The following is a 24996-nucleotide window of genomic DNA, read 5'->3' as shown; positions in this document are numbered from 1 at the left end:
TGGTGCAGCGCAGGCTGCTCTTCCTGTCCCTGTCTTCACTGTGGGTCATTAACTATCTATCTGATAACCCAACTGCTGGTATTTATTTGGCTCAGTAAATGGAAGCATACATAGCCTCAAACCTGCAATGCAGGAGGTAAGATTTACCATATTCCAGTCCACTCCACGGCACTTTCACCTCAGACACATTGGGAAATATAAGCCTTGCAGCCTGAGCAAATATCCCAGTGGATCATGAAGGCTACAATCTCCTCTTATCCCTAAATATTGTTCTTGTGAGTCCTCTTCCCTCCTGGGGATAGCCTTTGCTCTTGGCTTGAGGAGTTAAAAGACAGAGTTCTCTGCAGAACCCTTTATCAGTATTAGGTATTTCAAAGGAAACTCAAAACAAAGCCCAGTGCTGCTTTACCTTTCTAAATCGCATGCCTGCAGGAGGTGGGGTGGGGGTCCTAAAGCATAAATCAAAGCTACAGAATACTGCAGTTTCTCACATCAGAGATGGGTACAGTGCATGCTGGGTTTCATGCTGGTGTCCCTGATAGAATAACTAGACATCCATTTTCCTCACTTAGCCTGAAAAATCTAGACCAAAAGGTCTGAGCTTCTGAAAGCCAAACCATAAGAGGTGCAGCCAGTTGGGAACTGAGGGGAAAGATGGTTCTTAGCCCTTCCACCATCCCAAAGGATTCTGGAGAGGAAATAATTCTTTTGCACGAGTGACTCTGCTTTGGACTGCAGATCCTCAGTTCCCTGCGGCGTTCTGCTCTGCAAGGAATGCTGTCTTTACTGATGCCTTGGGGAACTAAGAAATCATCGAGCTCAAGTTATGCTGGCTCTGTAGTGCTTCTCCAACACAAGACTTTTCCCCTAGTTTCTGTAGCTGTGCTGTAGCTCTAATGCACTACTTAAGCAGGAGCAGATAGGAGCTGGAGCAGACACTGGCGGGCTTCTTATTTAGTCTAAGAAAGTATCTTCTGGCACCTTTCTGGCATAGAATGAAGTATGTGATGAACAGCATTGACATTTAAAAAACACATCAAGAATCATGCAGCTGCTCCACAAGCAGAATTATTTCCTTTAAGATATTACTGCTGAGCATTCCCTCTCCGCTCATTAAGCGGAGGTAACATTAAGCTGGAGTGAATGACAAATGATTAGGTCTGGATCTTAGTCTGGCTGCATTTGGTGACACATTAAATCAGAAAGTAATCTGTGCATCCTGTTTGTCAGTTGTCCATTTTCCCCCATGTCCGGGCCCTTGGTTTCAAATACCTTCATGGCGTTTTCTCTCAGTGGACTGCTGAGTAATCCCAGAATGCCTACAAAAGAAAGAAGGATTAGGAGGAACTTTAAATCTCTAAGGAAAAATAAATGAAGTGGCCAAAATCCTGGTCACCTTAGCCTAGGATTCTGCTTTGGCCAAGGGTGGTCTCACCCACCACTGAAAATCACCTCTTCCATGTAAAGTGATTTCCTAATGTTCTAAGAAAATAGGCTGTATGAATTCTTCCTCTGGAGAAGAGCTACTGCTCAGCCCACGTGAGCAGTCCCTGTCCAAAGGATCTTTGTGGATACTGGCCTTGCTGCCCAGCTCAGGTGGTTGTGAAGGGCACTGAGAGTAAGGGTTACGCTGTTGCGTGGTCTTGAGAAGTAATCTGTTGCTCAAAGAGGGACGTAATGGAGCCTGACAAGCGTTGGCAAACTGTTTGTCTACAGCTTTGGCAGCAGCTGAGTTCAAGTTCTGCTCTCCTTTGTGGCTGCTCTTGGACCTCCCTCTCGTCATGGTGCAGTGTGTGCTTTTGCTTTGTAAGGCCAAACGGCACACAAGAGTTTCCTCTAGGGTGAGTTCACCCCAAAGCCCAGTTTAGGTGGTGAGTAAACCTAGGGAAGAGAGGGGAAATTCAGGAAAACATCGGCACAGAATAACTTTGTATGGCTTTGGAAATTGCTAAATGCTTCCTCCCACCAGCTTCTATACGGCAAGATAGAGAGATACTGATGACAAATGATGGTCATCATTAACAGATGGTCAGTATGTTTTAGATTGGGACATCTGGGCAAGGACTTTATTACTTTGAAGGGTATTTAACTAAAATGTTGAGGTGAAACAACCCCATCACAAAGAGAGGGGCATGGAAAAGCCCTGGATTTTTACAACTCTGTCTTTGTGTGATTCATGTTCCTTGAGGTATTTAATACATTTGGTATTGGAGGACCTCAGGTTTGCGATACTTGGGGGTTTTTTACCCTTTTTTTTTTTTAGAAGGAAGGTATCTGGGATTTGGGGAAAAGCAACACAAAATTCTATCCATAAAGTAGTTCACAAATACTTCAATGAAACAAGTTTTCTGGATATCATAGATCTCTGAGCACGGCAGAGGAGATGATCCTGAGAACCTGTGTTAAAAACATTTCTGTCCTGGGTACACAGTTTGCTCATCCAGCAAAAAACCCAACACTGTTAACACACACCTGACTGAGGCAGGGATGATTATGAACTTTAGCTGCTTCTGATGAATATCCCAGTGCCAAGCAAAAATTGTTCTGTTTCTGACCATTGGAGAGCACAGTGACCCAAGGGAAAAGACAGAAAGCCCAGAGTTTGAGCCATTTTAGACAACAAATCCAACCATACACAGGAGAACTGAATAAAGGGGTTGTTGGGACTACTCACTGCTATAGGCTGGAAGAAGTTCCCCTGTGTCTTTCCATTTCTGTGACCCACGTAACAGTCACTCATAGCACAGTCATATTTAGATTAAGTTATGTGGATTTTACTCAGAAAATGGCATTCACTGAACTGTATGGGTTTCCCTTCAGCAGGATTTGTAGAAGTCAGGTATGGAAACGTGCTTGTGCCCCTTGTCGGATGGGGTATGGGATGTGTATTTCAGTGGTAGGGTGCCTGCAGTTTCCCAGCCTTCTGCTTCCTTACAAGAAGGATTTGACAATCACTCTGGACTAGTGCTCTGCAGGAGCATGCTTCAGTGAGAGGCAGCCTGGAATTTCTAGCACTGATCTGTGGGCTGACCCTGGAGTGAGTTATTTCAGCTGGAGACACCAGCTGCTTCCAAACATCCAAGAGTGCTTTCTCATCAGTGTAAAATGATTATGGCTATGAAGAAGGAAAGTGACCTGATACTTTCAAGTGTCTGCATCATAACCATCATGGGTTATTTTAAAATCCCTTTTACTGTTAAAAATAGCCACAAAAGAAAACCTTTTGGCTACCACTTGTGTTGCTTAGGTGACTGGAAGCATCATCTGAGGCCCGATGGATTTAGGCTGCAATGGAGATAATCCCCAAATTAAAACTGAGGGCTGCTCAGCAGTGGTTCAGTTTAATAACTGGGACCCTCAGAAAGCTCACCCATCTGCACATACAGCCTTTACAGCCTGGAGTGCAGCAGCTCCTTAGCTGCCCACAGCAAACCAGAGTGATTATGTGAATCATGTAATATCCCTCAGTATTGCTCCCAGACCCTCTGGGGATGTGAGGCACTGCCACACCTAGGTTGTGAACGCCAGTCAGCCTCAGGAGCAGGACAGACAGTGAGATGCTCACCGTAGGCAAGAAGGCAGCACCTCTGGAAAGATTCAAAAGCAGAACTTCAGGTATCTGAATCCTTTTCAAGTCTGAAAGCAGAGCTGACCACGTATTCTGAAGAAATGACATAGGACTTTGTGACCATGTAATACTTAACAGGATTAGCCATCTGTATTCCATCACTGTGTCACCTACATAAGCTTTTTGAGCGCCTGGGCTGAAAATGACACAAATGCCTCTCAGCCTTTGGCATAACATTTATCTGTCATGTACTTGGTTTGTGGCATGAGCTGACCTTTTCCTGCTACAGCAGGAACAACCTGAACATCCTCTTCACCCTTGCCCTACCTGAGACATCTTTTTGGTACAGCTGCCAGAAACCTCTGGTGCAAGGTAAGTAAGCGAGCCAGCCTGGCAATTAGGACATTCCCCTGGCTGTTACTTATTCAACAACAGAATACTCAATGCCTTTGTTGAAGCATCATCTAAAGCATTTCAGAAATATTTATGAGGGCAATTTGTTCATCCTAACATTCCTCTGAGATAGTCTTATTACCCCCCCAACTAAAGATGATGAAATTTATGTGCAGAGAAGTGATGTGCCCTGGGCTACCTGATGAGTCAGTGGCTGAGCAGGAGATTAAACCCAGAAGTCCTGGCTCCACAGACACAGCCCAATTGTGTAACCACTACACAACTTATCACTCAATCGCTAACATAGCTAGACTGGTAGCTGTGCCAACTTTACGCCTGTTTTTCCCCTTAGCTTGAATGCAAATGCAGCAAAACATTGGCAGTGTGTTTGAGTGGGGAGAGTGCAGTGGGGAGCAGCAAGCTCTGAGGCAGGCGTGCAGCTCACCGATCAGGATCATATCTGCCCTGATGCTCCATTTCCACACAGGGGCACTGGGTGCTGGGAAGTGCTTTGGCAAAGGCCCAGGCTGGGATTAGGACAGGGTGGGGAATGGGGAGGAGAGAGAAATTCACTGCTCTCCCATCGTGCTCCCACTTGCATTACCCACACCCAGTAATTAGCTCACCAGGTTCCACCTCCAGCCTGCGAGAGGCTCACCTCACCTAGCTCTGAGGGGATCCTTGCTCATTGCCTACAGTAAGAAGGGTCAGGACTGTGGGGATCGGATCTCGGGTCTGTTTACATGGTGAAGTTACATCCTTTAGAACAGGGAAAAAATACCCTACTGAGAATTAATTGCTGCTGAAATGGGATTTTTTTTTCCTCACATCACTGGTCTGTTTGTCTTTCATTATTTTACTTGGTGGAAGAGAAGTGATGGGGAAAAGTGGACCTAAAGTGAAATTTTTCATTTCAGAATGTTATTTCAAAGACACTTCAGCTATTTCAAAGACTATTTAGTTCAGAATATTCAGAAGTGCAGGATGTCTGCCTTTTGACTTATTTTCCAGCCCAAAGCATATAGTTGAAAAATAGTACCGATTTGGAACCTCTTAATTTTTGTATAATGCCATCCTTTTTTATTTGAAATGGGAACTAACTGAACCATCAGCATGCCTGGGGAGAAAGAAAAGTTGTTTCTTCTGAATAGTTCCAGTAAATCCAAAGTTATTTCAGCGCTCAAGAGGCAGCTTCACTGCAGAGCCAACTCCTGTATTGATCAGCATGAACTGTTTGTGCCAGGTAACTGTGCCAGCTATGACAGTGACCACAGACCAAACCCGAGCTGTCATCCGCACTGCTTGACAGTACCAGTGTGCAGCTCTGAAACCAATTTATCAGTAGCCAGCTTCAGTAAGAAACTCTGCAGTGCAATCGTTGCAGCAGTTGCTGCATGTGTGTGACCATATTGATTGGGTAAGCCTTTCCCACTGACTCCAACAGCAGCCCAGAGTTTTAAAACAGAACAAAATAAAACAGGAGGAAAAAGAAGAGAAAAGGTATTTTTCCACAGAAGGCTGCTTCCCATCAGGCAGCATCTCCACTGGGATGCTCACAGCTCACACCCTCAACAGAATGCTCTGCTTGACCTTGCTGGCGGTGCCACTGCTGGAAGGAAACAAAGGGTTATGGAAAGGGGGAGCATGCAGCACCCCCTGTGCTGCTCCATGCCAGGGAAGGGAAATCTGCACCAGTAGGCCCTGCTTATCCTTTAACCTGCAAACACTACCACGGAGCTGGGGAACTGCTCTTGGGCATCTTCCCATCAGACCATTTTTAGCAGAAACCTGTGGCTTACTCATGTGGCTTTTTTAGTTCTCGAACCGTCGTGACTTTCTGTGAAAGCAGTTGTGAGCTGAAATGAATCCTCTTGATGGGAAACAGGGTTGCCTCTGTAAATTAGATAACGCTATTTACCAGTACGTTCTCCTTTGGTTCCCCTTGGAGCTGCCCCAACTGACTGTTTGCTATGACAATCTAATTATAACTTAGTTTGGCCACGAGCACCAGCTGCCTTCGGTTTCTTTCATCTCGTTGAACTGGGCAAGCAAAAGTTAGGTGCTTCAGAGCCTGCTCCCTGCGTGAAACTGAGGGAATTCAGACATGTATTAGAAAGGCATTAGCTTGTCCTTTTCTCTCTTTTTTTCCACTGGAGCCCATCCAGATGGAGCACAAACAAGGAGAGGATAAATGCAAAGTGTTCTGCCACCCTGAAAGCACGCGCTGATGTCAGCTTTCATGAACTGGCACTTTAATCATCGCATGGGGAATGTTTCTCTCTGCAGCCTCCCTTTGAATTTCTCAGTGCACCAACATTAGCATTTATGGCAAGGAAGATTTATTTTCTTTGCTGGTTAAGAGAGTAGTAAATTTGGAATGCTTTCACAAGCTGCTAGACGGAGAGCCCTGGAGATCCGAAAACCTGTAGGCTCAGACTAGGTGCGTCAAGGGCAGCAAAAGGGCAAGCTTCTTCCTTTATGTATCTCTACTTGCATTAACAGCTAAGCTGAAAAGCAAGGGGCTTGTCCAGTCAGCATACACAGAGAAGTTACTAGCTTCTCCTGCGTAAAATGCTCTGGGGAGGAAAAACAATATTGGCATGAGAGACAGATGAATTAGGGACCTAAGGGTCTCTTTTGAGGCGTGTGAGTTAAATTCTTCAGAAATAAGCACTGAAAATTAGCAGTCTCATTTTCTGTTCATGTGTCAGGCCTCATTGCTCTCTTCCTCCACCTCAGTCTTCCTGGCTGGACAACACAGAACTGGATCTTGACCCCTTCTCACAAGAGCTGGGGGTGATGAATTCACTACACTGCGTAAGAGCATTTTGAGCTCCGTGAAGAGGAGCTCTGTGTAAGTGCCTTGCATTTGCTTTCATCTAACTTTCTGCTGGGGTTTAGCCTAGGCTACTCCCCTGCATCTACTACTGCCTAGTTGTATTTTCCTTTACGCCCTTCACACATGAGGGAGCATGTGTGAAGCAAGAGTAGGATGCAGCCATCCTTTCCTGGCTCATCGCCATGTGCCAGGATGTGCCCAGAGGTGAAATTCCCCTCCCCGGCACAGTAGCCATCGTAACTCATGAGTTGGGGCAGATCTCAGTGGAACAATTTAACTCAAGATTTGGGGCTTCATGGTGTGGGGAGATTACCTCACTCTATACATTGAGACGTGCTGGAGAGGAGGGGGGGAAAGAGGACAGATAGTAATGATGCTAGCAGGCTGCTGTCAATATAGATGCAGTCAGCTGGTCCCATCAGCTGCTTTCATTAGACTGCCGGCTTCACAATAAAGTAGTTTCCTAATTATAGCCTTCGCTTCACTCTCTGTACTGCACAGTCCTGCGTCATCTGGTGCTGCTTCTTCCTTCATGCTTGCTGGAGCAGACTGCAGCACGGAGCTGTCTCAGCGTTAAGGCCCCACTCGCCTGTGTAATTAAAAAGGAGGATTAGAGATGGATTTGTGGCAGCTACATTCTTACTCTGTAACTCCTGCACGTTGTGGCTGTTGCTTCTTTGAGGCCTTAGGTGGCTAAAGACTTGCAGGCATTTAAAACACACACATCCATATATATATATATACATATATATATAAACACATACATGTGTATATATATATCCCATATATGCATTTCCCAGGTCTTTGAAAACTTCTGTAGTGGTATGTTTGAAACACAAAGAGATAGGGAGCAAGCGTAAAGATCATCATTAAAGATTAAGCTAGGATATACTTTTTCTCCCAGGTCCATCTCTCACACACAAAAAAACACATGAAAAATACACCTATTCCTTCCTACCATGCACTCAGCAGCCATATTTTACTTTCTTATCTTTTAAGAGCAGATACTCCCTCCTCGTTACCTCTCTCTCAAGAAAACTCAATTTTCTATAGTCGAGCAGCCTGCAGCTACCGGCTCGACTCAGGCCATCACACATCGTGAGCTGTCTGCTGGAACACCTGAGCGTTCGGAGTGTGTTTAATAATTAGTTTGATGTGCTTTTTCTATTTACCTTTTTTTCAGTGCTAGTGCTCGGTTCATGGCTTTTAAACTTTCAAGGCTGGAAATATTTTCTCCTTTTAAACGAGAGCAGCAATTTCAATGCAATTACAGAGTTGCAGGAGCAAGGGCTGTATAAAACAAATTCATGATGCAACCATCACAGCGCTCCTGACGTCCGTGCACAATTTGACTTGCTAATACGGGAAACCCTGGGTTTGTTTTCCTGGTCTGCCTCTTGCCAGCCATTTTAAAATCCAAAGTTGTTCAAAATGACCACTCTGCTCCTAATCTAAGATTTTTATATTGTCCACTGCTCGCAAGAAGAGATCTGATGGCAGAGCTCTTCCTGCAGTTTTTCTAGCATAGGCTCAACTGGTACTCACCATCTGCCTTCTGCTCTCCTTTGTTAGCTCCTAGGGTGAAAGGAACCACATTCAGTGACCTCATTCTTTTGTCATCATAAATACATTATAAATAGGTTTTGCTGATAGAATGTGATATATTTTTTCAACACACTCTTGTTGGATATTGCTATACTGATTAGAATTGGACAGAAAACCAATAACCAATTACAGCCAATGCAGGCCAGTAAAAAACCCCACAGTTCCACAGAAATTCATGATTTGCAAATTTTGGACAGTGGTGAAATGTTCTGTTTTCACTATTGGGGACCTTTTACAATAAAAAAATGTCCTTTTTCCACGTGAAATGTTTGTTTTCATCACAACATAAAAACTCCACAGGCAGGTTAAAAAGATCCTTCTGCACTACAATCAATCCTCAACTTTTTCAGGGTTTTGCAATATTCAGATTTCATTTCAGCGTGAAAAAACATTTCAAACTCAGCATTCACAGAGGAGAGGTCTTGTCTTCTAGTTAGTCCTATTGGTGGCAAGTACCACTGGTAAACCGGAGCTACTTGGCTCAGAGCTGGTAACAGCAGTACTGGGTACAATAATATCACTCTGGTGATGGCAGAAGAGCTGATGCAATTAAGACATTTGCAGTGTTATGGCTCTCCCCCAATATTCAAGCTCTTCAGATCAAAGGTTGCAGGAAAGTGGGTTCCTACTGCTCCTACTGCTGCACTGAGCCCTTGCTACTTCCATGGGATCTGCAGCTTGGGGAGCTTAGGTGGTTTCTTGATTGCTTTTCCTGCAGCACTAAGTAGCCTCAGAAACACTTGATGACTCCATTGCAGCAAGCTGTTACTGTATAAACAGTTATTTAAAATACTGTGTCCTGAAATACCCACCTCATGGTCTGGGGAAATAGTCATCTATTACTGCTCTGTGACACCATATAATCAAGGGGACTGCCTGGCCGGTGACAACTGTGGTGCCTTCTGGAGTCATGTGGATCTAAACAGTCATCACTAGAAAGCAGTGGAGGAGCAACTGTCAGCATTTCTGACCCTCACTGGCTCCTGCTGGGTAGCTGATCCTCCAGGATGATCTCATGCAATCATTCTAAGCCTACCGTGCCCATTTTATTGGCATTTATGTGCTGGCAACTTTTATTTCCAAGAGCTATAGCAGCTATTCAAGCGGAGCTGCAGACTAGCTGATGACTCACCCAGCTGAAGCTGGATTCAGATCTCTCCTAACCCGTTCCCAGAAATGAATGTCTGAAACCTCTGCGTCCACCCTGCTGTCTGCCTCATTTGTGTTTTATGCTTTAGGAGAGAAATCTTTGTTCCCTTCTCCTTTCTTGACTCTGTTTTTCTGGATGAAAGAGAACGTGGAAGAATGGGAGCAAGCAGAAGTCACTCACGCTGTACGTGCAGCTGTATGCATACCCCCGGCACCTGTTTGTCCTCCCTATTTTTAGCCCTGCAAAATGCCAGGAATTCATCCTCAAAGGTTTTTTCATCAGCTATCCCCCGAGAGCAGCCGAGACGGCCATCTGTCCATCCGGAGGGAGGAGAAAGCTGGGCATGGTGCTTTCCTTTGCACTGCAGGCCTCTTGCTGTTCCCTGATCTGTGGCCAGAGCTCCTTTTGAAGGTGTCCCCAGTTTCTTCTTTGATCTGGGCCACAGCATGCAGGTTGCTGCTCAAGTTCTGCTCTGAGACTTTCCATATGACACATTGACCTACATACCTGTCCTTGCCGGTAATGGGTCGTATCCTGGCTTATCTGGCCCTGCCTTTCCAAGGGTAATAATAAAGGAGAAACCTCTAATTATGTGGTGGTCTCCACCCACCGGTCCCCAGGTGAAATGTGCTGCTCTCCTCCATTCTTGTTTGTGTATCTTTGAATAAGAACTAGCTAACCTAAAGGATTTCCATCCAGGCATCTCTGTGGAGTCTGAACATCTTAATCTGTCCACAATCTTAACTGATTGGATTTGTTTGTAGAGGAAAGTTGCCTGTGGTTTGACTTTCTGCAGAGCAGTGAAAAAACCCAAACCAGAACAAAAAAAAAGGGGGGGGGGGGGGGGGCAAATAGATAGAATCAAGTTACAGTAATGAAGAAAAAGCAAACTGCATCACAGCTTACACTGTTCTACAATAGGTATAAATATTGCTTAAGTATGCAGTGGAGGATTTGCATAAGCAAATCAGTGGCCTACATGGTGCTCAATATTTCTCTGCCCTTGTAGGTTAGTTATGCAGGCAACATTCCTGCAACAAGTCCCACTAACATGTCTCATTTCAGCTTCTAGTACCATTGCTCTAGCAAAACTCGGAATGTAAAATGCTGCTTCTCTTGAGAATGGCTTGTAAGTGCTGCTTTACTTCTGCAGCCATCAGCGATGAATTCGTAAATGCAAATAAAAACATGAGTACCCAGGGAAGCCCAAACTCAAGAGGTTAAATAACTCATTTAGACTGAAGAGTCAAAATCAGGTTAACAATATATATATCCACTGGCTGCTGAGGTACTGTTCCTATCACACTGCTAGCACAGCAGTGCTGCCTGCTGCTGTCCCTGTGTCCTAGGCTATGGGACATCTGCTACAGCTGCATAAATTATGTTCAGATGACCAAAAAGCCAGTGGTTTGCCCAAGAAACTTGCACCCCTGCAAGCACTCTCACACTGCCTAAAGTGCCATCACATCAGGAATGAAGAGCGCTGCTCACGGCTCATTTAGCAGGGTCTGTAGTTCACATACGTTTTGTGTTTGGTGCTTCAGACTTCCTCCTGGCTGGAGGCAAGCAGAGGGAGCTCAGCTGTGCCCAATTATGGTCAGAGACACATGGAGGGTAGAGCTTAAAAGCAGTGCAAGAGGTCAGATGTTCACTGTGGCTTGGAGATGGGTCTGTGTCTTTGTGCTTTGTTCTGATTTAGTTATTTTTTTTTTTTAAACCATTCCTGAAGTTTTTGAGGCTGATTCCAGCTTGTTCTGCATTAGTTCTGTACTAATGTTGTTCCACTGAATCTTGATTTTATGAAGGTAAGGATACTGTGAGGCCTGCTCACTGTAAAACAACAGGTCAACCTGGGCTTGTTTCCTATTGCTTGTCCATCCCTGTGATGGGCACCAGAGGAAGGGGCTGAGCCTGAGCATAAGCCAAGCCCTGCTGAGCATCAGAGGCTATTTGAATCCATGAGATTTAGGTGAGGGCTATACTGATATCATTTTTTTCTGAGCTTTTTTTAGGAGTATGGAAGAACACTAGTCTTTAAATGAACCTGTTTAATGCATTTAGGACCTCTGTGATTGATGGTGTCTATAAATACCATTCAAGCAATAGCAATAGGACATTTAACATACCATTTTCAGCAGGCTGTGAGCCAGGCTTGCTGCCTTGCTCCTACAGCAGTTTCCCTTGGCTGCAAAGGGACACTCTGGGTGACATGTCCTCAGCACTGGGGACACACTTTGGGGGGGGCTCCTCAATGCCACCCCCTTGATTTTGGCATAGGGGTTATCACTGAGAAAGAGAGGTACACAGGGCTACCAGGGATTGCATCAGGGGATTTCTGTGCTTAGAGAATAACCTCAGGGTCCCCAAGCCCTGGGTCAGCATGGGGCAATGCCTGTTTCCTCACGGGAAGAGGAGGAACTACCCAGAGGACAGCACAGGCAGATGGGGCAAGTGGCTCCAGGCAAATAGTTACGGGCAGCACAAAACAGGGCAGGGGGAGGGAAGGGATGAATTTTTCCCTTCTGTCCTTCTGCACCTATTTCTCAGACATGTCTGTGGTGTTATTTCTAATATGAATGCTTTTCCTGGGGGGGAGGGGAAATATTTTATAGGAATCTGATTATGTGTTTCTATATTTAAGAAGGGAAATATATTTTTTTTTTATGCTAAAGTAGGAAAAAAGTGGTTTACTGTATTAACATTTGCAAGGACTTATCTTAATCTAGTGATTAAAGCACTCTTTTACTGGTACGCTTGTAAATCGTCCATTCCCACTGCAGAATGGCTCCTGTGGCATTCTGCCAATTAACCTTTGCAGGCTTTGATCTTGCTTTGACTTTAGAAGTTCAGGCTGCTCCCCTGCCTGTTTGGTTGTTGTTGTTAACAAAACACTTGCTGTCTGCAATAAACAGTGCTTAGGATACGTGCTTCAGGTCCCTGAGCACATGCAATATTGATGTCTTGTGGATCATAGAGAAAGCCTGACTCATTAGTGAAAAGCTACTAAATAAACATCCTCAGAGAAAGCAAACAAACTCGGCCATTATGGAGGCTATTTTTCAGCCTGATCTGCGCTAGCAGATGCATAGGAAATGTGGGTTTAGTGAACTGGTGAGGAGAGGGGAGCCCTGTTATGTTCGCCTACTCTGCCTCCTGTCCTGCCCTTCCTGGGTACTGGGAGCAGAGCTGTGGGACAGAGAGTAAGGATGGAGCTTGCAGGGAATACTCCTGCCTAGAACGTGGCAACAAGCAGCCAGCAAGCATAGGCTTTCTGCAAAGCACTGCAGCCACAATTGCTGCTGCATGCATGAGTCCATCCTCATTCCTCCTGGGTTCACATCCAAGACCTGCCTTTGGCTTACCCCCTCTCTTGTCTCCATGTTTAAGTGTACAACATACAGTATTTACCTTTCCCCCTCCCTCCCATAGGTAGCATCCCTGCAGTCAAGGAACAAGTAAACACTGGTTGAGACCAAAAATAGTTTAAGATATAAACTGTACCACAAGCATTGAGTATTCTTAAATAGGTTAGATATAGATTTTGCAAGCCACGTGACATTTATTGTTTATAACTAATGAATATGTGACAGTTGAGAAATATGGAAGAGAATTTGCTCTCTGCATTCAGGGTCTCTCAGTTCACGAGTCAGTCTCAGTCTGAAGTCTAAAAAAGGTCACTTTGCAATCTGTAAGTAGCTTTAAAGCCTTCATGGGCCTTAAACCATCAGGCTTAGCAGGGAAAAAATCTCCTGGAGCAAGGTAGCTCCACAAGCAGAGAGCTGGAAACTGGGAAGAGCTGATAAGTCTGCCGTCTCCTGCTCTTGAGGCAGGTAAAGGAGGAAGAGCAGAAGGTTTTCTAGAGGCAGAGCATGTGTCTGATTTTTCATAGCTTCAGCTCGTAATTCTCACATTTATCTATTCTAGACTCTTCTCCAAATGACCAAACGCAAAACTTGACATTGCCTTGTCCAAGTGTATGAGACAGTCAGAATGGTGAGTACTCCTGTCTCCACAGCACATTGTATTCTCTCGTTTCCTGTCTGTTCTGTCATTGTGGCCTACATATCCCACCAGTAAGCCTGTCTTCTGCTGCTTCTCACCAGACCCACATCAGCCAGAAACCTGCCACAGAAGTAGCACATTTCTTTAAATTCAGGTTTTCTTTCCATCCAAACCTCCAATACCCACCCATGAAGGTGAGAGCCTAGCTGTCTCCGATCACACAGACCATGCTAGAAACGTGTTCAGAAGCTGGTCCCTGCTTTTTCAACATAACCACTTTTGCTCAGTCACTTCCTAGTACTTAGTTTTCCCTCAAGTGGAGTTTCCCCCTATGATGCCTTACACATATGAGAAAACCTGGGACAAAATCCCACCTTGCCACCTCTCTCCTGACTGCCTTTCCTTCCTTTAAATGCCTCATCAGGTTGCAAAGCTGGTGCCTTGTGTCAGCACTGGACTGTGACTAATGATGGTTTTCTTGCACAATATATACTTGTCTTATTACTGAACTTCATCCTCCCTGCCATCTTCTTCACTTCCAGTTCTCCCATTTATTTTGTGCATCCATTCCAAGTGATTAGCTCTTAGAAGTAGGAATTGCTAGTCTGGTTTCCTCAGGAAATTGGGTGATCATGCTCTGTACATCCTCAGATAACTGTTGAATATACCAGTTGATTTAATTTGGCTGATGGAGAGTGGGCTCAAAGCTAATTGGATTACTGAAGTTTTGTGCAAGTAGGCAGCTAGCTGGAGCAGAGAGAAGCCCTGAAGTCACATGGCAGAAAGAAAGGCAGCAGATGAACTTATATCTTAGTAGATACCAAACAATTCATGAGGGAGATACACTAGTTAATTGTCAAAAAAAGCACCTCAGATTGTACCCATGAATGAGCACAAGAAAGAGAACCCCTAAGGAACCTGGACTCTTCCAGCGTCTGTTGAGTTACTTGCTTTTATTATGTTGTTTGTATTGTGACTGGGACAATAGCTTACAGCCCCCAGGAGGGCTTTTTGTGTGTCACTACAGACCAGAGAAAAAATAACAGTAATAATAGTGATAAAGGCCGAATGTACTAATGAATGTTTCCTACCCATGAAGCTATTTTCAGGGCAGCACCTTTCTGTAAATCTGCTGGCTTTGGCACTTCTCCATAGTTTTCTCTCCACAGCCTTGTAAAAGTCTTGTTTGGTCTTAATACACTAATTTTGTGTCTGTTTAACTTCAAATGGTGGCACAACAGGGCTCAAAAGGATACTTGGGCTTTTGTTGTTCCTGCTAGGAATGAAAGGCAACTCTGGTGCTGTATCACCAGGGTCCATCAAACCGATGTAGTGCAGTTGAGGTTTAGCCATCTTCTCAGGCTGTTCGCTGTTCTGGTCTGTGACTCGCAGGAGATGTAATCACCAAAGGTCCATCTGACATCTGGAGGGCACAAAATCTTACTCCAGCATGTTGGGGAGTTTTTGTCAGCAGCATATCCTCAGCCTGTGCCCACCCCATTCCTCTTCCAGGGACAACCTTTGTATAAGTAGCCAGATGACATGCAGGTATATGTAAGCCCCAAGAAATCAAGTGGCTTGCAAATGGCAAGTGGCAGATCTAAACCTAGCTCAGTTTCCAGCTGCTGAGTGATTACAAAGGTGGTTAAGTACAGTACTAAAATCAGCATCAAGTTTTGTGTGGTGATATGTTCCTGCCCAGAAGTGGGCACAAAGGAGGGATTTAAGCATAGACCAATTCTGGTTTTTTTTTTCTGCAGAAAAGGCACTTTTCCACTGTAAGGCAATTTCAAAAAAAAAACCAAACCAACCCAAAACTAAAGCCATAGAAAGGCTTGTGCAGCAGTCTAGCTGCCATGTTTCATGCAGTAGTACCGTGTTACAGAGATAAACATCAATGCTTAGCTTACAGATTGTCTCAACACCTGGAAGGCTGTTATAGGGAAAGGTTTAATAATAAATTGCTATTTCTTTGAGACAATGCACCCAGGTTCTCTTATTGAGCATACTGGACACCAGATAAAGGAGGCATAGGCAATAGAGACAAAAGCATTAGAAAAGATAAAAAGACTGAGATCAAATAACATTATTCCTCATGTTATGGTGGCAATGGAGCTATACTCACCTGATCCTCCTGCCTGGAGAAGGTTCAAAGTACTTGAGGTCAAAATACTTATATTTCAAAGTTGCTTTTAAATAAATGACTCTCACGTGGCTGGTGGCAGACAAGATGGGAGCAGATAAGTTCCTTGATGCTATGTTGGGCTTATACCATGTCACCCTGAACATATGGGGATATAGAGGGGTTGTATTATAATCAGAAAAATATTGTACCTGGAAATGATGCTGATAGGTTCCTACAGGATGCTTTCTGTATGTACTATATATTTTTCTCATCTATATTTAGCATTATATTTTTCTATGAAAGCTATAATGGTAATGAAATTCAACGAAGTGAGTAACAGGAAAATATTATTCTGCTGGGCTCTTTAGTGACCATGACCCAAACCATAAACAGGGGCCATATTCTGGTGGCAGAGGAGCACTAGCATCAATTTCTGTCTGTGTCTAAGGCACTTTTCCACGACAGTTGCCACCACTTAACACTCCTGAGGGCCTGTGTGTTACAACTGGGGTACCAAGAAGAAAGGTAACATCTGTGTGCACACATGTATTGGGGATGAAGATAGAGAGCTGGGTGGAGGAGGTGGTAGGCAGGAGGGGAGGCAAGGCCAGGCCTGGGGTGTGCAAAAATAAAAGTGGACTTGGGTTGGGCAAATGGTGTATTTCAAGGTGCAGTGGGCAAAAGGGGAGTCAGATGTGCATGTAGGGAAGGAAAGACCCCAAACATATGAACTCCATCTTTCTCTAATGCTTATATTTCTTAAATCACTGCAAACACATAAGGGATTTCAGCCATAGGGGTATTAATGAAGCACGGCCTTAATTTAAACCAGAGTGCATGTATCAGCACCAGGAGCAAATATCATCTGCTAAAATGGTTGAATAGATACATAGCAGCTGATGGCACAGAGCTGCATATTCTGGTAGCAGTGCTGCTTTGCAAACTTCACTACAGGGCATAATCTTAGCATAAAAGCTTATTTGACTAAATATGTATGTTTACTGATGTAAATAGTCTGATCTTACTGTAATCAATGAAATGAGCAAAATTAAGAACACACTTAAGATATCTACAAGGACAAGACTAACTGCTGGTATCTGCTGTGCCATGAGTTTAGGCACATCTGTGTGTTTCATCATTGAGTGAAGCCCACTGACATCCTGGGCAAGACACAAAGCCTATTTTCCCTATGTTTTTTATTGCTGAATTGGATCTTGATTTCAGTGAGTCAGATAATGTTCTTCAGTAAACATGTCAGCTCAGATGGGTTTGAAAAATGTGTTTCTTTATGGATTGTAGCTGTGTCTCTTCTTTGATAAGCACAGTGCAGAAATTGAAATACTAATATTGGATCTGGGCAGTTAAATTACTGTTACAGATGGGTCTGATGCTGTTGGGCACATTTTCCCAGTGCTACTGTTAAAGGAAGGAACTTCTAAGCTGGAAGAGGGGTTTAATGGAAGGAATTACTTGGGATGGCCCTAGTTTCTGTAAGATAGCAGTTACTGAGGAAAAGCTCTGTTGGCAAGCTTCCTCTTAGTTTATGGCCAGAACCTCAACATAGACGTTATCCTAGGCCCACTGAAATTACTTTTGTACTAGCTGAATTTCTTATCCTGTACTTTATAATAAGTTTTGGTAGCTTTCATCTGTTAATCTGCCATGGAAAACCAGCCTAGGCTGAAGCACAGCATTTAGCAACCAAGTCTGTAAATCTCTCCTCCATAAGACATTTGAACTAATTCTTCCTCTCTGGCCCAGAGACTTTAGAATACATGAAGGCAAGTTGTATGTGAAGAGCCAGTAGGAGCAACAGTGAGGTGTGTTTGTGGAGATGAAGGAGGTGCTCTCTTAATTGTGAAAAGCAGCAAATAGTTTCTGTGACTCCACAATGTCTGGGGTTTTAAGCAAGCGCTGGAACATGCAATTGTGATACCACAACTGGCTTGTAAAGATTGAACTCATTTCAATTTTGGTTCCATCTCTGATGAAACAGCTTTTTCTTATCTCCTTCTTAACTATGATTGCTGGCACTCTTGCCATCCACTACTGCTCCAGCACTGGTGTTAACATTCAGCATTTTCAGAGTACTTTACATAATTCCAGTGTTGGAAAAACATTAACTCATTAAAACTTCCAGTATTTCTGTAATAAGAGCAGCCATTCTTCACTTTAAGGGCAGGAATAAGGGAGGATGAAGAGTTTAAGTGATCTAACCATGGCAAAGTTAGGATGGTGCTATTGATTTCTGCATATCCTCTAAAGAGTCCTGAAAATTATATTCCTTATTCACTCAGCTGAATAGCCTTGGGCTTTTTCTTACAGCACTGGTGTGGATTTAAATCTAATGGGTAGTGGGATTCCAAATTTCTGGCATTGACTTTTTTTTTTTTTTCTTCAAAACTCTTTGACATCAATTGGAAAAAAAAATGAAGGCTGTTGAGTTTTCATGGAGTAGTAAAATCCATATCACAATGAGTTACGGGGCTCTGCACATCAGTGTTTATAAAGCACGCCATTGCATCATGGAGCAAAGGGAGAAGCTGCTCAGTGGTGTAGCCACTTCCCCATTGAGTCACACAGTGTGCATGCTGTGCCAAGTAGCACTAACAGCAGAAGGGGAGTACAGTCCTCCTAGGTCCTGGCAAACCTACCCCTGTAAACAGAGCTTCATGGATGGAGGGCTTAGGACAAACCACCCTAGCATTCACTCATGGCTCTGCTCACGAGCCTAAGAACTTTCCTTGCAATAGTTGTAGTGGTGGAGTAGTGCCTTAAGTTGCAGAGGAATTGCATGGCCTCATATGTTTTGTGAGTTATTCCCCCTTCCATGCAAGATCATGGCTTGGTATCATGTTTCTTTGGGAGGTGGCTTATTCAGAGGTGCTAAACTCAAAGCAAATGCTGGATTGGGTTTTCTGTGTTGTCACTCACATGACTGCAGCCATTGGCATGCAGTTTTGCATCTCTCTTATTGAGATCACAGTTGCCCTGAGTAGACTGCTCTTTGCATTCTAGAACAACTGCAAACTACATTACAACCAAGAAAACCCAAAACTCGAAAGTGTGGTCCCACCTCCAAACCAGTACCACCTCTTCCAGCTCCACATCCTGATGTCTTCTGTGAAATATGAACTTTTAAATTTTGATTGCCACTCCAAGTTCATTTATATTTTGCATCAAGGCCTGTGCAATGAATGATTCACTTTTTACTGCATTTGCCACTGATAAGAACGGGTCATCTTTAGAATTTGATTTCCTCTGTGGAGTTTTCTACAAGCTGGAAACTTGGTGATTAATTTTATTGGGACAATAAATTATAAAGGAAGGACTATGTCATTCTTCAACAATGCTTCTTCTGGAGATGACACAGTAATAAACTACAGGCATACAGCAAATTCCTAAATGAATAAGAGCAGTGCTGATGGGTTCAGTCACTCAAGTCGAATGGAAGCTTTACCACTGCCTTAAGTCAGCATTGGGTGATCTACTTTTGATAGATGGTTGAACCTAAAAGCTCACATGGAAAAAAGTTTCTTTTGATGAGGTCAGCTACTCTCTGTGTTGTTGACAAAGATCTCTCCTCAAGTATCTTATTTTAGGGTTTGTCCCATAGTAGGATTTGTCTTGCTGGATTGAGCCATAAGTCACTTAACGTTTGAGGCTTCAAAGCAAATGAGAAAAAGAAGGAAAGAAGGAAAAAAAAGAAGACAGCACAATAAATCCCATACCATAGAATGCAGGAGATTTAGATTAGACATTAGGAAGAAACTCTTCACTATGAGGGTGATGAGGCACTGGCACAGGTTGCCCGGAGAAGCTGCGGCTGCCCCATCCCTGGCAGTGTTCAAGGCCAGGCTGGACAGGGCTTGGAGCACCCTGGTCTAGTGGAAGGTGTCCCTGGTCATAGTAGGGTTGGAACTAGATGAGCTTTAAGGTCCCTTCCAACCCAAACCATTGTATGATCTATACTGAACTTCTGCTTACATTGTACAATTTAACCTGGTAATTCCTGTATGGGACCAACCAACCTGTGACTGAAGAAGTGTGTCTTTTTAGAAATATTGTTAATCCTAATTTAATCATTTCACATCACTGAGGATTCTGAAAAAAAATCTTTGGAAAGCCATTCACCTGATTTTCCTGAATGTAACCAGGAGATAATTAATCTGCCCAAGGTGGTGCTAGGAGTTGCCATCTAAGGCCACAGAACAGGACTGGGTGAGTGAGCTCCCAGCCCATGCCATCAATATAAGAAATCCTTCCATTCCAACATCCCTAGGATGTTCTCAATCAAAGTGAAATACACAATTTGTCTTTCAAAAACCACTGGCTGGTAGTTTCATCAAGTGCCCCTGTATGTAATGCTCTGCTGCGTGGTCTCTTGCTGTTTTGGACTGCATTTTGAGGGGAAAGGATGCTCCTCAGAAAAACAACAGTCAATATAAGACTAGGGTTCAGAAACACTGGAATATTTTTTTACTCTCGTCTGTATGAGGAACAATTAAAAAGCTGAGCTGCAGTCTTTAATAGGAGGCATTCTGGACCTGAGAAGGCAGAGGACATGGCTGCTAGCTTCTAGGCATGACTCCCTGACTTTCACTATTTATACTGTTCACAGAGTTAACCAACATAAGGTGTACTGAATGCAGATGAGAAAAACAAAACAAAAAACCCAAGAACAAAAAAAACCACCCAAAACACCAAACCAAAAGAAAACCCACCAGAGATCTTAGTGCTCTTGCTCTTATTTAGGCAAATTTCCACTGATTATTATGTACAGGCAGCATAAGTTAGGTCATCATCCCTGCTTTTTAAACAAACATGTAAACACATGCATGCACACACGCACTACTCTGTCCTTTTAGGGACCATAATGTGTTCTTAAGAATTTGGGCCACAGGTTTTGAAGAGAAAATCTGCTTAGTGGCCCAGAGATTTATAAAGCTGCTAGCAAGCATAGAGAGAGATATGGCACAACAGATGTGCAGACACAGTTAGGAGGAACTGTTGCAGACATGAGAATCATTTGTCGCTGACCCACGTTCCCCTGTTTAGTTGACCCACTTGCAGTATGCCCTTTGTAGGGTATTTGCAGTTGTGTGGTTTTGTTTTTCTGGCCACGTCCTAGAGAATCTTACTTTAAGTGTGTTGTCACTGGGGAAGGAAGGAATCCTGTTCCACTGGGGCTTGGGGGGGCTGGGTGAATTTATTCTGAAGTCCAGGGTTACAAAGTGAAGGTCTTTGATACCAGAGCCAATAAGAAAAGGGGGAAGGAAAGTAAGAAAGAATAACTGAAGTCCTGATATATGTATTATAATCTTAGTTTGAGAACCACTGAGCTGGAGCCTCCCCGAAGCCCTGCTGGTGAGGTCTCCTTGGCAGGGCTACTGAAGCAGCCATCACATTACAGTTGTGGGCACTCAATTTCGCTGAGACTTGAGCAATTTTGGTGTCTTAAGATAGGTGAAGTATTTTAGTGCTGGTTAATTCTGTAGGGGAAAAAGTAAACAACACAAAACTTAATTTGGGATTTTTGGTCTGGAATAGCCCACCATCTAATATACATAGGCAGGGTTCTTCAGTATTTTAACCTCACTGTTTGCCACATTGAAAATGCCTGTTATTTCTTTATCTTCAGATCAATAATACTGGCACAGTCTCTTAACAATCTTGAGTGTTTGCTGTAGAGAAACAACTTCTGAGTCATCCTTCCTCCTTGTTTGCTTCTTTGTGGTTACTCATGAGGTTAAATCAGGAGACAAAAACTTTTTTTTCCTTACTGAAAGTTGAATGGACTTTGATGAGCCATCAATACACTGTGAGGAGTAAGCCTCCTTTGGATTAATAGTGATAATAATATAGTGATCACTACTCAAAAAGTAAACATTCTTAAAAGTGAGCCATCATACAGAATCCATGTATTCCTATAAAATAACACTAAATCAGTCACATCAGGTTCTATAAAATGTTTTTTTTCAGTGACAGCTTCCAGGGAAAATAAGGAATTCACTGTATTTCTGTGATCATAATTCTTGCATAAAGGAGCAAGCAATTTACTGTTTTGTAAATCTGTCCATGTAACAGCAGTGAAAAACTATGTTTGGAGGAGCACAGATTTCTAAAGGCCTAAAAAGATGAGCTGGCATGCTAGTTCTGACAAGGGCAGAGTATTAGTTCTTTACTGTAACGGTGGTGAGGCACTGGAATGGGTTGCCCAAGGAAGCTGTGAATGCTCCATACCTGGTGGTGTTCAAGGCCAGGTTGGAGAGCTTTGGGTGACATGGTTTAGTGGGAGGTGTCCCTGTCCATGGCAGAGGGGCTGGAACTAGATGATCTTAAGGTCCCTTCCAACCCTAACTATTCTATGATTCTATGATTTGCCCCTCTTTGGAAATAGACCAAATGATAAAGTTTTGTTGCTTCACCTGAAGAAGCAAAATATGGCAAAAAGACTGTGAAGCAAGTATGTTTAAAAAATTAACAAACTGCAAACATATTATAGGGTTTATCCAAAGTGCATTGAAGTCCATGGAGAGGAACGGTTTCTCAAACACAACATGAATGGGAGAGAAGGAAAAACAGTGGAGAGCATCAGGAAAACAAGAACAAAGTTAAAAAACAGAATGAAGTGACAGGCTAGTCAGAATTCTATCACTGTCTATCTCCCTCTTTAGTCCCCACTTTGCTTCCTGGGGCCTGCTCCTCTGACAGTCTTCTCACAGGACTGTAGGCTGTTCACTTATGTCGTGCTGCAAAATCCTTCCTTTGTCCTCCTCATTGCGGATTCAGTCGTGGCTCAGAAACAGAGACTGCCGACCACAACATCTTTCTCCAGGGGTTCAGAACTGATCTTGACATGATCTGTTGGCACCAAAGAAATTAACTTCTTTTGAATGGGACTGGATACAAAAACATTAATGTGAAAGCTTATCTGATAAAGTACCTTTTCTGTTTACGGAATTATCCTTCAAGCCTTTGCATGTTCCTGATTTGCCTTTCTTCCAAGCTGAAATTCAACCCAGGCAAAATTTACTTTCTCTTCCATTATGATCATCAAACTTTTACTCGAGTGAACTTTCTTCCTCGAAGCCCAAGTCTGCTCTGTGTTTCCGGCAATTTAATTTGCAGCTCCAGTTGAAAGCACCAGATCTTTTTAAATTACACAAAGCAAATACTTGGTCCACTGTGAAGCCAGAGTCACTAATGAGCATGGAATTGCTCAGTGATGAGATGGCTGTTTGCAAGAGAAAATGCTATTTGGAAAAGTTGCATGTTACTTGGATAAATCCCTCATCAGGAGGCTGAGCTGCTGGAAGAGTAGGATAATCAGCAATAGAGAAGCTTCTGGGAGGTGTGATCAGGCACATTATTTAGCATTGAAGTCAGTAGATGAGTAAGTTCCTGCACCTCTCCCCCAGATAAGTATTTCTTTGCTGAAAAAGCACCATGTAAATGATGAGAAACTCTTTACCACTGTGGCTAGGATGAGACCCTTTGCAGGTTTATTTTATATGCTTTATGTGTTAAAGGCTCTAGACAGGTGAAAAGATGTGTGCTACCACATTAATATGAAATAGTCATGGCAACTGCAGAGATGGAAAGGCATCTTGATTAAGGATACCAAAGGCAAATGTGGGGCTGTTTACCATGCTGACTTGTGCTGTTTGGGTTGATCAATGTGCAGACCATAAGCCAGCCTTGAGACAAGAGACGAATCAGGTCTGTTATCATCCCAGGTTCTCAATACTCCGTTTGCATAGGCTCTTCTCCCAGCTTGTCTTTGGGTGCCCCACAGCACTGTGGCTCTGCCAGCTGCCTGCTTCAGAGGTGTGCTGCAAGCAGGGAGCTTGGCCAGCAGCCCCAGTCATGCGGGTTTTGTGTCCCATCTGCTCATGCACAGTGAAGCAGACCTGAACCACTGGGGCATTACGGCATCCAGAAATTAAGGGCAGGGAAACATGGAGTTTTCTTCATGTTTGGATGAGTTTGGGTTGTTCAGATCTGTTGCTCAGACATTCAGTAAACATTCATAAAGCACATACTCTCCAAATTATTTACTATTACTTTTCAATTATAGTAACCCCCTGTTGCTTTGTCATATGGGAAATAAACAACTGCTTTGACTAACTAAATCTCAAATCAGGTTGGAGAAGCTTTTAATTAGTTAATTTCATTAATCACAGTCTGTTGGTGCGGTTCAATGTACCGTGGAGCAATAGAAATGGCTGCTATTACACAATGAGGCTGCAACTGTGCTTCTTCAATATTGTTAGTAAAGGTATTCTCTGTGTGTCTTGTAATGTGTAAGGACAGGTATACTTTTTCTTAGGTTTTTGTCTTGTATATTAATGGTATTAAACTCTAATATATCATTTGCTGGGGCCAGATACCTTACACTAACAGGAGAACAGGTTATGTGGTTTATAGAGGCAAGTTACAAGTTTGCAGTGAAATGGGAGTTCAGTGAGTACTGTCTTACATCCTGTTCGTATCTACCAAAGATTGTGAAGGCCAGAAATATCAAAATTTGAGACTGGGTTAATGAATGCATGCACCAAAAAAAAAAAAGGAAAAAGAAAAATAAGAGAAAGAATAAAAATTAAAAGTACTTTTCCAGCAAAGAAATGCCATAAAGCACTTAAAATAAAATCTAAACCTATGTGTTTTGCCCCTGTGTGCTGTAAAATTAATGTGGAAGCTTAAAATCTGATATAGTAAGAGGGGAAAAAATCCAAGGGATTCATTTGAGAAGCATATTTTCTAACTTTATAAGATGGAACAACCTAGAGCAGTCATATTTAATAAATATATGTAGTGCTCATAGCACTCTTCAGGCTGACATCAATGTATGTAAACCCTGCTGCGCTGACTCTCTTGCAGCATAAGTGATGGTAATTACTCTGAAATCAATGACCCAAACTCTGACAATTTGGACTGGCTGCAGGTCTACCTGTACTGATTTTTCATATGGTAGGTACAGATTGGGCAATAGCAAGACTAGCTTCCCATGCAAGGCAATTGCTTCTCCACCCTGATCAAAAGGGATTATTCCCTGATCAGAGTTGAAAGAGATGATTAATCTCATACATTGTTCAGTCTTGGGTCCTTGTATAGTGGTCAGCAGCTCATGAAAAGCCTGAGAGAGGAGCACCACCACCACCACCTTTCCTCCCCTTGGCTGCCAGGCAACAACAACTTTGTCACTACTCACCTGGTCTAGGCTCGTGCCATAGTCTGGAGGTAACGGATACACAAGCACCAATGAGTCTTTTGAATTGCCTAGCTCCCACTTCTTCACCTAAGTTATACTT

The 24996-nt window shown here is 43.3% G+C and overlaps 1 long non-coding RNA gene across 2 annotated transcripts; it reads left to right on the top strand.

Annotated features, from left to right (window-relative positions):
- The first annotated feature begins 11248 nt into the window (after window positions 1-11248).
- LOC133280619 (uncharacterized) lies at window positions 11249-24757 on the top strand. 2 transcript variants are annotated; one of them, XR_009747249.1, is made up of 3 exons: window positions 11249-11360; window positions 13480-13548; window positions 24572-24757. It is a non-coding gene; the product is annotated as an uncharacterized LOC133280619 (long non-coding RNA). The 2 variants fall into 2 exon arrangements; XR_009747248.1 differs by lacking the exon at window positions 24572-24757 and adding an exon at window positions 14209-15165.
- Window positions 24758-24996: the final 239 nt, after the last annotated feature.

This window comes from Pezoporus flaviventris, unplaced genomic scaffold (genome assembly GCF_033815535.1).
Source record: "Pezoporus flaviventris isolate CSIRO_AGI_PZ_B2104156 unplaced genomic scaffold, CSIRO_AGI_Pfla_v1 ptg000083l, whole genome shotgun sequence".
Taxonomy (NCBI): domain Eukaryota; kingdom Metazoa; phylum Chordata; class Aves; order Psittaciformes; family Psittacidae; genus Pezoporus; species Pezoporus flaviventris.
Note: the sequence above shows the minus strand (reverse complement) of the source record. Positions and strands in the feature narration are given on the sequence as shown.